General features: G+C 30.7%; 1 protein-coding gene across 4 annotated transcripts in view; it reads left to right on the top strand.

Moving 5' to 3' along the window:
• The window catches only part of LOC107453616 (SCY1-like protein 2), a 556,894-nt gene that overhangs the window by 79,818 nt on the left and 462,628 nt on the right, over window positions 1-14,448 (top strand). Inside the window, exon 1 of one of the 4 annotated variants that reach the window (XM_087169469.1) lies at window positions 7,929-8,012. The exons of the other annotated variants lie outside the window; for them this stretch is intronic. The gene's annotated coding sequence lies outside the window, so the exon portion shown is untranslated. Of the gene's footprint in view, window positions 1-7,928; window positions 8,013-14,448 lie in introns of those variants that run through there. 4 annotated transcript variants of the gene reach the window in all.

Below are 14,448 nucleotides of genomic sequence, written 5' to 3'. Positions count from 1 at the left end.
CATTTCAATACTTCACTCAATATTTGTGTAATTTAATTTACAAAGAAAAAAAAACATAATTATTTTGTGTCCGTAGAAATTCTAATGATAAATTGAAATATGTTCCTATTTCAAGCGAACTTCAACACTTCTTTGGTGGAAACTGTTACCAAATTTTCCCTTACTCATCCCCCAGTAGAGGAAATATACGTCCCTATAGCTGATCGATGTCTTGGCTTCAAAAAGAAAAGCATTACATTTACATCTTAGCATTACATTTTTTTTTGTTAATTTAAAAAATATATTTACCATAATAATGTAATAATGCTATTTTATGTTATATTATCAAGAGTGAAAGAATACATTTCATGAATTGTCAGCATCAGTAAATAATATGCATTATTACACAGTGAAAATGTCAAGCTTATATTTTGTGTAGTTTTTGAGAAGAAAGGTGCACGAAGTGACAAAAGCATAGTCCGTGGAAATATTTCAAGATTAGCGGATATATATATATATATATATATATATATATATATATATATATATATATATATATATATATATATATATATATATAGTGCTCCTTCGTGTGCACTTATCTTTTGGAAATGGAAGTATAAAGATGTGCCAGGGAGCTCTGCTCCAATTGTATATAAATTGTAAATATATTTCCTTATTCCTTTCTCAATAAAAGCATAGAAAATTCATTATGTTGTCATCCTTATAGAAAAGGATATTAAAAATAATTAAATAATGACTGCGAAAATTGGAATCCACAAAATAATGATTAATGAAAAGCCACGGCTCAAGAGTTACGAGAAAAAATAGAGAAGGAGCACTACATATACACGAGGGTTGCTATTTATATTTCTGGCCTAATAATGAAAAAACAAATATGTAGGATCGAAATTGGTTTTATTGTTTTTCAAAATATTTTCCGTGATGATCAATGCACTTTTGTATGCGTTTGAACCAATTTTCAAAGCACTTTTTCCAGTCCGATTGAGGTAACTCCAAAACATGCGTTTTGAATGTATCAACCGCTTCTTCGGGGTTCGAAAATCGTTGTCCACGTAATTTATTTTTGATGTGTGGGAATAAGAAGAAGTCATTGGGTGCCAAATCAGGGCTGTACGGCGGATGACCCATCAGTTCGATCTTTCGCTCCGTCAGAAATGCCTTTGTTTGAGTCGATGTGTGAGAGCTCACATTGCATGATGAAGAATGATTCGCCTGTTCTTCTGCTTTTTTCGAATTTCTCCGATGACTTCTGGCAAACAAATGGCCGTGTACCATTCAGAATTGACCGTCCTGCGTTGCTCTAACGCCACTGTTGCCACATGACCGTTAATGTCGAAGAAACAGGCAATCATTTGTTTCGATGTGCTTCTTCCTCGAACAACTTTTGTTGGTTTTGCCTCGTCTTGGAAGACCCATGCAGTTGATTGCTGTTTTGTTTCCGGCTCATATGCATAGATCCATGATTCGTCACCAGTGTAGATGTTATACACAGCCTTTGATGTACCTTGAACGTATTTTTCCAACATTTCCTTGCACCAATCGACACGACCCTTTTTTTGAGCGTTTGTCAGATTATGCGGGATCCAACGCGAACAAATTTTTTTACGCTCAAATGTTCATGCAATATTTTATTAATGCTAGTCATACTAATGTCCAAAGACGCCTCTATCTCACGGTATGTCACATGACGATCTTGCTTTATCAGTTCACGCACAGCATCGATCTTTTCTGGCGCAACAACGGATTTTGGACGACCTGCACGGGATTCGTCCTGGATCGAACATCGACCACGATTAAATTCGTTATACCAATTTTTCACAGTGCTGTAGGATGGCGCTTTATCGCTCAATAAAGAATTAAGTTCATCGAAGCACTCTTGTCTTGACAATCTACGTCGAAAGTTATGAAAAATAATGGCACGAAAATGTTCACGATTCAATTCCATTTTTTGAAAGAGAAGAACTTTTCAATTTACTGTCAACAACACAAATGAAGCTATAATGGTAAATCGTCTGCTGAATTTATGTTTAAAAATATCAAACTTTCGATTAAAATCGTCTGCGGTCGCCTAGTAACACTTACTGTTGCCAAGGCCAGAAATATAAATAGCAACCCTCGTATATATATATATATATATATACACTAGGGGGCTAAGCTCCCTGTTCGCTGCCGCTCACCAACCCCGATGATTGCGTGATTGCGTCGCAATAATTGTCTAGGCAGAAAACAGTTTTTCTACGAAAATTAGAATTATTCATTTAACATACATGCACTAAAATGAATTCTGTTTGCTTACGCTTATGCCTCTACTTCCCACGTCCATATATTACTATGGATTAATGTTATAAACAATTAGATCTCTTGGTGAATAGAAATGATTTTTCAAAGTAATCATTTTTTAAAATAACGTTTGTATTCTTATAACATTATATTGTTCAAACAAATTTGATGAGTTCACAACCATAATTTAATATTTAAAATTACAGAACAATGAAAGAAGGGGAAAAAATAATAATAAAAATAAAAATATCAAAAAACCGGAAGAAAAAAAAAATACAATTCGAAAAAAAGGACAAAAATTTAAAAAAACCCCTGAAAATAAAAGATATAATCTCTTAATCAGCTCACACGATTATATCCCCTAAAAAGAGTGCTTTCTAATATAGTATCAATACAGTCAAAGTAAAATATATCAATACAATAGTGTGAGGAGCATTCACAAAATTTCATAAAAAAATTACAACAAAGAAAATAGAACACAATAAGTAAAAATATCACTTTAAAACAAGAAATAAAATATAAAGAAAAAGCAGAATAAAACATGAAATGAAATCAAAAAAGAGAGTAGCGAATTCAAATGAACTTACATGTACGGAAAATTTTTCAAAAATGATTTAAAATATTTTCGTAACAAGATTGCCAGATTGCAAAAAAAGAAAACAAAAGCTCAAGTTCAGATAAAAGCGTAACTAGAGGATTTTTGTATTAAAGTGCGTTCTTACTGCATTACTGAAGTGCGTTTGATTTGTTACCAAGGATGGGCCCGAAATGGATGTGCGCAAGGTAATATTATACTGGATAATTTAAAGACGTTGACAATTGATGATTATAGAAAATAAATATTTATTTAAAAAAATATATGAAATAGAAAAGAGAAATAAGCATAAATTACCTGTTTTGCACATAATTTTAGCAACGAATTTGCCCGAAATGGATTTGCACATGGAAAAATTATATAAATTAGCAAGGAAATTTTTTAGTAAATAATTTTAGCCACGGATTTGCCCAAAATGGATTTTCACATGGAAAAATTATAAAATTTATCAAGGAAATTATTGTTTTATTTTATTTTCTTCTTGTTTTTTGTATTTATTTATTATGCTATATATATATATATATATATATATATATATATATATATATATATATATATATATATATATGAAAGGGTAGCAGTCATGGTGAGTGATGTTAGGCCACGCAGATAGCAGTTGGAAGGCAAAACATATTTTATTAACTTCACATAGTATATTTAAGACATTTTCTAGCAAAGGCGGAGCTCAAAATCGCACTCAAAAACTGTGTGCTTAAGTTTTTATCTTAGGGAAAGTAGCAAAGGAATTTCCCTCTATTTTGTTATATTTGAGGGGAAAAGGGAAGTGATAAGGATTACTATTGGTTTATGAAAGAAATCTAGCTTTTCCCACACAGAGCATAGGGAGATATGTCCTGCTCTTAATTAAATGCATAGTTGAGCCAAAAATAGATTTAAGAACAGGATGTGGCTTTTAAAAGTGTGAGAAAGAATTTGGAATAGAATAATTAATTAGGAATAAAGTAGGAGTTGTTTCATAGCAAAGAAACTAACATAAAAAGATTAATAAAAGCTTTTTATGTTACATCCCCCCTCGCCGAAAAATTTTGACTAATATCTAAAAATTTTTAAAATTATCCCTTTGCAAAACTTTCCTTATGATGACACAATTAAAAAATTTAATACTAATATTTGTAATATCAACAAGATATAAAGTAATATGAATTATAATGAAAAAAAAAAACACATTTGCACACTATGTAAAAAAAATTTTCATACAGTGTTAGAGGAAGAAAAAAAAATTTGAAGTAGCGCTACTATCGAAATGAAGTGTTAGATCTCCATTTTCAGAAATTTTTTTGTGATTAAGTTTTTTCAGTCCTTCGTTATAATCACAGTAAATAAAGTTATTCCTCATACTAACACAATTGAAATAAACTTTTCACTTAAGACAAGAAAATCTATAAAAATTTTCTAAAAGATGTATATATTCATATTCAATAACAAGAAAGATACAAAAATATGAAAATGCAAGTGATATGAGATATAAAAATACAAATTGACACTTTTTATCAAAAAAAATTTTTCAATATAAAATGTAAAAATTTTTTTGACACAATGGTCTTTAATCTGAAGTTTAAGACTTCAGTATTTTTATTTCAATGAGATAATAAAAAGTTTGACACTTGGTCTTTAATCTGAAGTTTAAGACTTCAGTGTTATTAGGGGAAATTGTTTTGTTGGATTAGGGGCTGTATTCCCCAAAAGGAGGAAAACAGTCCCTATTCTCAACAATAATATGCTGGAAGATCCAAGATTCAACAAGATGCATAAGTATTTATTTCTTTGGTTTTCACCACATACAAAAACTACTATCTTCCCATATCTTACTAGATTTGGGTAAACGTTGAACTTTAAGAAAAAAATTTGAAAGGTCGGATCTTCCAGAAAAAAAAAGTGGTCCACATGTTCCATTGAACCATGTGTATTATTGTCATATTTGGTATTTAATTTTATTTTCATGAAACAAAACAAAATTGACACTGGTAAACTTGATGGTTATTTTACCCTTTGAGGTTCAACTTTTATTGTCTCTATATACTATTTATTTTCAGCAAAAATATCTGAAAAATTTCTTAAAATTCCTGAAGATGTAAATTTTTTCATTATCTTGAATTTGCATAATTCCGTCAACATGATTTTGACAATGCGGCCCCACATTATCACAATCAGTCTCAAGAACACTTGAAAATTCAAAATTATTTTCAGTTTTGCTATTTGAATCCTTATTTTTAATTCTATTTTTTATTTTTATTTTTTTTTAAACTCACTTTGTTAACATTTTTCTTTTTACTATTCTTCTTTTTTTTTTATGCCCAAATTTTAATTTTCTTCCTTTCTTTTTGTTTTTCTTAGATTTGAATTTTTTTTTTCTTTTCTATCTGCTTTCTTCTTTAGTTTTTTTTTTTATTGCAAACATTAACCAGGATTTCAGGAAAAAAAATGTGTGAGAACAAATTGCTTTTACAATCAGAAAAGGTGATCAGTCTTCTCAGAATTTACATTACAACCCGTTTAACACAATTCATTATTAATTGAAATCCAAAACAAAGCTTTCAAATTCAATATGGTATTAGGTAAATCAGTTTTTTAAAATTTGACTGACCTAGCCATTTTCCTTATTTTTAATTTGAAGTGCAAGTTAGGTTAATTTGCAAATTACTTTTTGTTTGTTTTCATTTATCTTTTTTTTTCTTTTGGGACACATAACTTTTCTAAAATATTTGTTAGGTTTATTTTTAAAGTACCACCTGTGTTAGTATTTAACAAGATAGTTTTCTTAGTCACCATCGGGTAGTTGTTACTTTTATTATTTTTATTTTGAATGTATTTTGAGTGTATCCGGATACTATTCATTGTCAATTTGTGGTTTGGTCACTTTATGTTGGATTTGACTCTTTCTCTAATAAACTTGATCTGTTAATGGAAATGCCTGAACGTTCTGCGTCTAACTTCATTTAAATTCTAATTTTGAAAAATTTGTATTGATTTTCAAAATTATTTGTAGCACTATTTTTGATTACCATCTTTAATTTGAAATTTTTGCCACTCCGTAAGGGCATTCAAATAACCAAAATAAATTTCATTAATTAAATATAACATTTAGAAGGGGAAAAAAACTTAAGTATATGAATAGCACATCTTTTGCTTTTTTAAACACCATATTAAAATAAAAATTTAAATTTCTCTTCTACAATTAATATAATATACACTGTGATATATAATGCAATAAAAAGAGTGATTCCTTAAATAATTAAAATTATAATCATACTGAATCAAAAGTGAAAAAAAAAATATGATGGTAATACTAAATTTTAATATTATTTAATTTAAACAAATAATATTATAAACCATTGAATAATTGCATCAATAAATGGAACTATTATCAAAATATAAATATTAATAGATAAATATAATATTACCGGAATAAATATTTGGAACAATAAACATAAAATTATATGTTCCTATTTCAATATATGAGCGTAAATGATTCAAAAGTATTCACGTTTAAAAACTTAAACTTTTGAGAGTAAATACCAATCACATCTGTAATTAATCACCAATAAATCACTTCTAATATTTGATGAATCACGCGCACACGCGAGCGGAATCATAGCTACCACTTGAGATCACATTTTTGGTCATCTTCCGTTCAAGGAAACACAGAACACTCGAGAAAATCGCCAGAAAACGAAATCAATTCGATCATATGCTGAACCTTTATCAATCCTCAATGAGACCGACAAGCAGCAAGCAAGTAGGGCAACACAACAAGCACTTGCTGTAAATCCGCAAGAAGCTAATTGTTGATGGTAACACACGGTAGGCGAAAACGAAACCAAAACAGCGAAGACATCAATTCTTTAACGGCGATTCCGGTACAACGGTGTAGAGGCAACGTCTGGACCCATTATGAAGGAAAGTCCCGAAATTCTCATTCTTTTAGTCAGGATATCTGTTTCACGAGCAACGCCGGCATCTCCTAAAACTTCATTCGATTATTTTCTTTCCTTTTATTTTTATATATTTTTTACTTATTTGAAAAAAGCATTTTTTTTTTTTAATGGAGCCAGTGAAAAAAAAAAGTGCCAAACCAACTGCAAAATTTATCTATCCTGCTAGGCTTGAAAGGGTAGCAGTCATGGTGAGTGATGTTAGGCCACGCAGATAGCAGTTGGAAGGCAAAACATATTTTATTAACTTCACATAGTATATTTAAGACATTTTCTAGCAAAGGCGGAGCTCAAAATCGCACTCAAAAACTGTGTGCTTAAGTTTTTATCTTAGGGAAAGTAGCAAAGGAATTTCCCTCTATTTTGTTTTATTTGAGGGGAAAAGGGAAGTGATAAGGATTACTATTGGTTTATGAAAGAAATCTAGCTTTTCCCACACAGAGCATAGGGAGATATGTCCTGCTCTTAATTAAATGCATAGTTGAGCCAAAAATAGATTTAAGAACAGGATGTGGCTTTTAAAAGTGTGAGAAAGAATTTGGAATAGAATAATTAATTAGGAATAAAGTAGGAGTTGTTTCATAGCAAAGAAACTAACATAAAAAGATTAATAAAAGCTTTTTATGTTACATATATATATATATATATATATATATATATATATATATATATATATATATATATATATATATATATATATATATATATATATATATATATATATATATATATATATATATATATATATATATATATATATATATCTGCTAATCTTGAGATACTTCCACGGACTATGCTTTACGGCATTATATTAAATTAGCGTTTATTTTCAAATTGTGACTTCGTGCACCTTTCTTCTCAAAAACTACACAAAATATAAGTTTGACATTTTTACTGTGTAATAATGCATATTATTTGCTGATGATAATTCATGAAATGTATTTTTTCACTCTTGATAATATGACATAAAATAGCATTATTATGGTAAATATATTTTTTAAATTAACAACAACAAAAAATGTAATGCTAAGATTTTCACCTCAGTATAAGTAAAAGTTGTAATTTAATCGTAATACATATTTTTTTGTGTTTTGTAGTTTTTGAGATAAAGAAATTCGGCACCTCTGAAATTGTTAACAAGGGATGTGGAGTTGGTAGTTGAAGTGTAAACTTTTACTCCAGTAAGATTTTCACCGAATTCTCATTATTTCCATTATAACTACGTAAATATTAATGTTAATTTATATGCTCACGATTAAATTATTTCCTTTTCTTAAACACGTATTTTCAGCTGTGTCTAGTTTCTTAAACACGGATTTTTTGATGTGTCTAGTTTCTTAAACACGTAATTTGAATTGCATCCCTTTTCTTAAACACGTATTTTGGGCTGCATTCCTTTTCTTAAACACGTATTTTCAGCTGTGTCTAGTTTCTTAAATATGGATTTTCTGATGTGTCTAGTTTCTCAAACACGTAATTTGAATTGCATCCCTTTTCTTAAACACGTATTTTGAGCTACATTCCTTTTCTTAAACGTGTATTTTGAGCTGTGTCTGGTTTCTTAAACAAGTATTTCGAGCTGTGTATATTTTCTTAAACAGGAATCTTGAGCTGCGTCCCTTTATCTTAAGCACGTATTTTGAGCTGCATTCCTTTTCTTAAATACGTTTTATTAGCTGAGTCTAGTTTCTTAAATACGCATTTTCAGCTGCATCCCTTTTCTTAAACACGTATTTTGACCTGCATTTCTTTTCTTACACGCGTATTTTGAGCTGTGTCTTGTTTTTTAAACACGTAATTTGAGCTGCATTTCTTTTCTTAAACACGCATTTGAGCTGCATTCCTTTTCTTAAACACGTATTTTCAGCTGTGTCTAGTTTCTTAAACAAGGATTTTCTGATGTGTCTAGTTTCTCAAACACGTAATTTGAATTGCATCCCTTTTCTTAAACACGTATTTTGACCTGCATTTCTTTTCTTACACGCGTATTTTGAGCTGTGTCTTGTTTTTTAAACACGTAATTTGAGTTGCATTTCTTTTCTTAAACACACATTTGAGCTGCATCCCTTTTCTTAAACGCGTATTTTTACACGTGCCCTTTAAGTCACTATCCAAATTTCAACAATATAACAACTAAATCTATAAGAGAGACCCTTCATTTAATTATTATAGAAGATAGATAATTTCATTCAATAACTCTTAAGATAATTAAGTATTTTGAATAGGATTTAAATGGAAGGCCAAATTAGTTTAAATCCAGAATGAGCTATTGAGCGTTGGGAAACATACTTGCCCATAATTTACTTCGTATAAATCATGTCCGAAAAAACGTAATTTAGCTATCTAGCATACAATAGCAAAAATCAATAGAAACCATGGAAGGGAAGGGCCTCAACATTGTTTCTCAACGCATCAGCAAGTCGATAAAATTAAATGCGGAGAGCTCTTCAACTTTTTAATATTTTATGAGGCATGGATAATTTTTCCGGTACTACGGGTGCATTTCGGGATATCACTTCATAAAGAATATTTTTCTTATCTTACATTCCAGGTTTTCGTTATCTTAAAGAGGGTTTTTGTTTTCTTCCTTATTTGGAGGAAAACCATGATTCTCGTTGATTTAGCTCCACATAATTTGTTTACTTAACTTGTACGATTGCTTATGGTGTATCATAATACTTTATAGGTACATTTATAGCGAAAGGCTTATTAAAAGTATCCGAGGTTTTTATTCGGGACACAATTCAAAATTTCCGTTTGGGAAATTTTTGATTCCGCTTTCTCTTATAAAAATTGTTCTTTTTTAAAAAAAAAAAATACAGCGAAACTTCGGGAGCTATCACTCTCCGTTCCACAGTAAAATGGTCGTTGATGAGGGTGGGTCTTTCTTAGAGGTTACCTCCATTGACTTCAGAATTGTTATCAAAGGTACATGATTTTTTCGCAAACGATTTTATTTTTAGTCTGTGTCATTTTCTTGGTGCCACTTTTGTTGGCGTCATGAAAAGACGGAACGATGCATAAAATTTAGAGCCTTTAAAAATGATCCCAGCTGATATAATTAAGTGTAAAAACAAATGTACCAATTATGAATGATAAGGTTATTTTAAATAAATAATCAATTATGTTTTTTGTTAGAGTTTGGATTTAATTTTATATCATAAAAATTAGCTAGCCGTAAAAAGAGAAAAAAGGTTTGTTTATTTGAGATGCTGGTTTTTTCTAAAATGACTTTCTTTTTTCTAATTTAACTTTCAACTCTGAAAGTAAATCATTGATAGCATCCTCTTCAGTGCATTCTGACTGCAACCTGAGGTTGTATCGTCAAAAAGAGCTCAAAATAATAGCCTCACACAGATATTTTGAATATATTTTAAGCTACTTATTTGTTTTATAAATTTTCTTTTGTTTTGATATTTTTTCGTGTTTCCTTATTTGACCTCTTCCGCATTTGGTGCAGATGTTTTCCCTGTCGCTGAGAGAGGTTTCAATGGTCACGCTTTAAGGTTTTCTTCACCACAAAGTCTATGGAAAAAAATTCCATGTCTCCCAAATGTGGTCGTAAATAGAGGTGGTCGCTACACGGAGGTGGTTGCTTCATAGAGGTGGTCGTTATATAGAGGTGATCGCTACATAGAGGTTTCACTGTTCCTGGAGGTTTCACTGTAATAAACTGATAGATCTAACTGAATTTGTAACGTTATGTCCAATGCACCTTTTTGTACACTTTTGAAAAAAACCCATTAAAAGTGAAGTCTTTTCTTTAAAAAAAAAATTGTAATTGAACTGTTCAATTACAATTGTTGGATTGTTCAATGACAATTTTGGTTGTCGTAATTGAACCACAAGGTTGCCACAGGTTCTTTAAATTTGGAATACTTGTATTTAATTGACATTGTTCGAAATGAGATGTTTTAAAACCCCTTTATCGCTTAATGCTCTGAATACAAAGATATTGCAATATACCCATCCTACCCGATCACGAAGTCAGGGACTTTTGCCTTTAATGACTATGCTTTTAGTTAAAAAGAAGGAAAAGTAAGTTCGAATTTCCATCATAAATTTAAGTTCAAAATTGAAAAGTCACATTTTGATCTGTATTCTTTTAATTAAACACATATTTCGAGCTGTGTCCATTTTCTTAAACAGGAATTTTGTGCTGCGTCCCTTTTACGTATTTTGATCTGCATTCTTCTTAAACACATATTTTTAGAATTGTCCATTTTTCTTAAGCACGTATTTTGATCTGCACCACTTTTCTTAAGCACGTATTTTGAGCCGTATTCCTTTTCTTAAACAAGTATTTTCAGATGTGTCTAGTTTCTTAAACACGGATTTTGAGCTGTATTCCTTTTCTTAAACGCTTATTTCAGATGTGTCTCGATTCTTAAACACGTATTTTGAGCTGCATCAATTTTTTTAATCACGTATTTTGAGCCGTATTCCTTTTCTTAAACCCGTATTTTGATCTGCATTCTTCTTCTTCTTCTTAAACACATATTTTTGGAATTGTTCATTTTCCGCGTATTTTGAGCGCTAACGCATTAACGCTTATTTTGAGCTGCACCACTTTTCTTAAACGCGTATTTTGAGCCGTATTCCTTCCCTTAAACACTTATTTCAGATGTGTCTAATTTCTTAAACACGTATTTTGAACTGCGTCCTTTTTCTTAAACAAGAATTTTGAGCTGGGTTGATTTTTTTCCTCTTCTTTCATTGTGTTTCTTAACGGTCACATTTTTAGCTCTGAGTTTTAAAAGCAGTAGAAAGTAATTAATTTGGGACGACTTAAAATTTTCATCACGATACATGTAATTAATTTAGTATATTTACCTAAAAAGTTATAAACATTTAATTCATCGCTGACAGATTATTAGTTTCATCTTTCAAGTTGATAAAAATCAAATAAAAATGCATATTTTTTATGGACTGTTATGAATATGAAACAATGTTTTAAGCGATTGTTTAAAAAATATAGTATGAAAGTTATCTAACATAAATATCTAAATTATTATACGAAAAAGCTTAAAACTTAAAAAAATTATCTCTAATTAAATCTGTAATTGCATTTAAGTACAATTGCTAAAATTCGACGAACTGCAGTTTCTTGAAACAATACTGTGTAAAACTTCAACGACTTTATATGGAGAACATTTGAAGCGATTTATAGAAGCATTTTAATGCTTAAAAATTTGGTCATGAGTCATCTTAACACTCAAGTTCTAGATAATATTTTCTAACTCTAGTTCAGAAGCACATCTATTTTTGAGCATGTTATGTAAAATCATTGTTTAAAATGACGACATGAATATAGTATGAAATTAATATAGTATGAAATAAATTCATATCAATATCGTATGAAATCAAAATCAATATAGTATGAAATTGTAGTGAAGTGAATAGCTTAGGTAGTTTCTACGATAAATATGCCATGGGCCGAGATAACCTGGCTCGTAGGGCGTTGGGCCCATATCCAAGGAGTCGTGAGTTCGATCTCCGACGACCAAAAACTCCCCGTGTACAAAATGGGGACTGGTGCTCGCTAAATCTGACGGGGTAACTATGTCCTCCTAGTTCCCAAACCAAAGCCTCTGGTTTTACTGGATCGGAGATTGATCATGCTATATTTCAGGTTAAAATTACGATCTGCAGATGGATATATGGTGTGTAAATGTGTCCTCCCTGTGAAACGGGATGCAATGTATGTGGGTGGTAGAAGTCGAGTTCTTGGCCATAGATGGCGCCACTAGAAAACAAGAAGAAACTCACCCCTATTACCGTAAAATAAGCTTTTCACTATTGACAAGTGCTGTAAGGCAACAACAATATAAATGTCATAAGTTGTTGATAAAAATGATATGGTTGAATGTAAAGTTTCAATGTATACGAACCGAAAGCGTTTGTATCATAGAGTAATAAATAGAGTAATCTTATTTATAACTCTATGGTTTGTACTGCATCAAATTCAGGGTAAACACAAACTTACAATAAGCCATGATCATTTTCAGTAAAGCAATTATATTTTCAAGGGGTTGTATATAAAACTCTCTTATTTTACGGAGTTATTTATTATTTAAAGTACGTTTTAAAAAAAAAAATTTAGAATGCATCCAAAGCCGATCTCGCCCATCAGGTTGTTTTTATTAATAGGAAATAATTTATAAAGTTTATTTTGTCCGTTTTGAAGTTATTGTTAAGTTGTAAATAATTAAAAGCAGCAATCTTAGCTTTGTATAGGTGGCCAAGCGCTATTCGTTCCTCACAGTGGCGTACGCAAGGGAGGGGTTTAGGGGTTTAAACACCCCCCCTTGAGCTTAGACAAAATGGCAAAAATAAAAATTTTAGTAGAAATTATGAGAGCTATTATTTTTTAAGGCTATATATTTTTATCTGCCTTATGACTACTTTTTTTCTTCTCACGGTATTTCTCAGAATACTGAAAAAACATTTACTATAATAGGGTTGTACTTTTGAAACCAAATTCACGTGACACTGTTACGGACTGGTTCCTTTCTGTCCTACCAGTATAGTTTTCGAGACTGGCTGTCATTCGCGAGGTCTTTACGCGATGATTCTGGAATCCCAGACGTTCTGTCGTCTTTGAGACAATTCGAGAATTTTGGAGATGCGTTGAAAAATTATATAAAAGGGGGAACGGAGTACAGTGGAGTTAGTTAGTCAGACTAAGAGTTATCTCTGCCGCTTGTCTTTCGGAGCTTGTCGCTAAATCTGTTTTGATTTATCTCAACAAAAAGTTCATTCAATCGCTTAACCCGTCGTCGCCACTATTTCGACTAGTGAAGAAATCAGCAACAATACCATTGGAGATACTGTGCGTATTGAAGTTACTCATTCCAGCTCGAAACTTTGAGATCGTAGCATAGCGGATATTTCTATGCCAATATATATATATATATATATATATATATATATATATATATATATATATATATATATATATATATATATATATATATATATATATATATTTGCTGTTCTTGGATCTTTAGGATGTCAAAACGCAAGAATTTAACAAATTTTAAGTTATTTTGAGAAAAAATCACGACCTGAAATTAGTGAGGTGACAGCATCTAGTACCAATGTAAGTTTTTCTGTTGTACAGAAATGTGATACTTCCGTTGAAGAAACGTTTCTAGCACAACAAAATCTGATGAATGTGAAAGTGGCCCTCAAAATGTTACTTCCCACCCATATGACATTGAACTTTTTTTTGGAAGATATTACATTATGTTCTTAAACTTAAAAAATCAAATCAAAATTTAACTAAACAATGTTGTCGAAATAAAAAGTCAAAATTGTCTAGCTGTCTAAATTAGGGAAATAATAGTGCTTTATTACAGACTCGAATTTCTTTTAGTAGTTTCAGAAAATTATGAACACCCCCCTTGAAGAAATTCTGCGTACGCCACTGGTTCCTCAGATGTAAAGAACTGTTGACTTTAAAAATGTTGTTTTAATTTAATTCAGACTCTTCCTTTGATTAGAAGCTTTAATATTTGCAACTGTAACAACAAAACTAAAATTTAAAAAGTATAACGGAAATATTTTTACGAATTAAAAGCTTTGCAGAACTTTTTATTCTACAAGTATTTTTTA

This window comes from Parasteatoda tepidariorum, chromosome 8 (assembly GCF_982258835.1).
Source record: "Parasteatoda tepidariorum strain Cologne lab strain chromosome 8, Ptep-v5.0, whole genome shotgun sequence".
Taxonomy (NCBI): domain Eukaryota; kingdom Metazoa; phylum Arthropoda; class Arachnida; order Araneae; family Theridiidae; genus Parasteatoda; species Parasteatoda tepidariorum.
This window is presented reverse-complemented; position numbering and strand designations above follow the sequence as displayed.